We start from the raw sequence: 1,496 nt of genomic DNA, 5'->3' as shown, positions 1-1,496 counted from the left end.
GTGATTACAAACGGCGTCCGGCGGTTCCTAATCGCGAACGGGAGGCGGAAGCTAGATGATCAGGCTGGCGTCTCTTGTAATAACGGAGCAGGTAACGAACGACCTCGCTCGGGTGCGGCTAGGCGCTCCCTTATATTACTTAGGTGATGCACGCAATGATGAGCAGTAAGTTTGCCCTATCACCTGTCTGGCTTTTTCTCAAAAAGCACGCGCTGTAACTTTCCCCTCCTTGGTCCCGTGACATGAAGGGCGGGGACTCCTGCCATCTTGTTGCCTCACACACTAACGCAGTTATAACAGGGAGACATGCCCCCTTGCACAAGGCAGCAAGATGCTCTAAATTATGGTATCATACTCATCTTCAGGGTACGGCTCTTGTACGGCCGAACTCATAGTTGCTTCATCACTGGGTAAGCGGGTGTATACAAATGCAGATAAACGTACTAATCGCAACTTTAGCCACTGCAACAGAAAACAGAATAAACAACATATTATAACGCCAACAGAACAAATGGTTAAGGCCGTAACCGCTAGGCGCTTTAAGTGACCGAGTCTGAACACGTTGAGCCAGCTAAACATCCAGTCGAAGTTAGAACCAACATCGCGGGCTTGGCATATAAGGTTGAGGGCAACGCCAATTCCTTGCAGAACGTCAGTGAGATTGAGCTAGCAGGGGAAAAATGCAAACAGCATTGTAGTTGACTGTCACTTTCGGATGGAGAAGAGCCATTGTAGATGTCGTTTAGGGCGGTGCAAAAGCCGTCTTCTGTGGCTAACAGATAGTCTAACCCAAGGCAGTTAAAGTAAATGGCTTGTTGAAGCTCATTGATCGCTTGTTCCATTTTCTCAAAACCTGTTTTTGTTGAATTGCCAAAGGCCTCAAAGGCTTCGTTAAGATGCACAAGTTTGGTTAACGCAAGGGGGGGTACCAACTGAAGGGAATATAGTGCCTAGCTGTTCGAGGTGGGATATTTGATCCCATGTGCTGCGTTTTGTGCGGCCAGTCTGTGGATGTTGGAAAAAAGGTGACTTGCGGTAAAGTATAAACTGTTTCATCTTGAGGGCGGTGGTGACTAATGTCCGTGTATAGTTGGGATCTGGCTGGATGTCTAAAAAGGCACAAGAAGTGTTAAGATTAAGCCATACCCATCCCGGCGGTAAGGCATCTTTTGGGGAACGACTATTACAGGGAGCAGTTGCTGGAGAATTGGAACAATTATGGAGAATGCGCACGCACTTGCCCAAAAGCCACTGGCTAAAGTTTGATGGAACATACGTGACTGCATCGGTACTAGTCAGGTAGTTGCATTGTACTGCTGCTGCTTTACAGGCCGAGCCTAAGGTTTGAAGGCCTGCTGGAAGGGAAATGACTTTTCCGAAATAGGGGGTGCTTATAAGTTGGGAAACCCATGCAGAGTGGTGGCAATTGCTATTATTAAAGGTTGGCCATGACATAAAAATTGCTTGCTGGACAGAGGTGCTACATAACAGTAGTC

General features: G+C 47.5%; 1 protein-coding gene across 1 annotated transcript in view; it reads right to left on the bottom strand.

Moving 5' to 3' along the window:
- Positions 1-1,496, bottom strand: part of KIAA1551 (KIAA1551 ortholog) — a 29,558-nt gene that overhangs the window by 14,686 nt on the left and 13,376 nt on the right. The window lies entirely within an intron of this gene.

Source organism: Crocodylus porosus, unplaced genomic scaffold (genome assembly GCF_001723895.1).
Source record: "Crocodylus porosus isolate Cpor-Errol unplaced genomic scaffold, CroPor_comp1, whole genome shotgun sequence".
In the NCBI taxonomy this organism is placed as follows: domain Eukaryota; kingdom Metazoa; phylum Chordata; order Crocodylia; family Crocodylidae; genus Crocodylus; species Crocodylus porosus.
The sequence above is the reverse complement of the archived record's forward strand: the minus strand, read 5'-3'. Positions and strand labels throughout refer to the sequence as shown.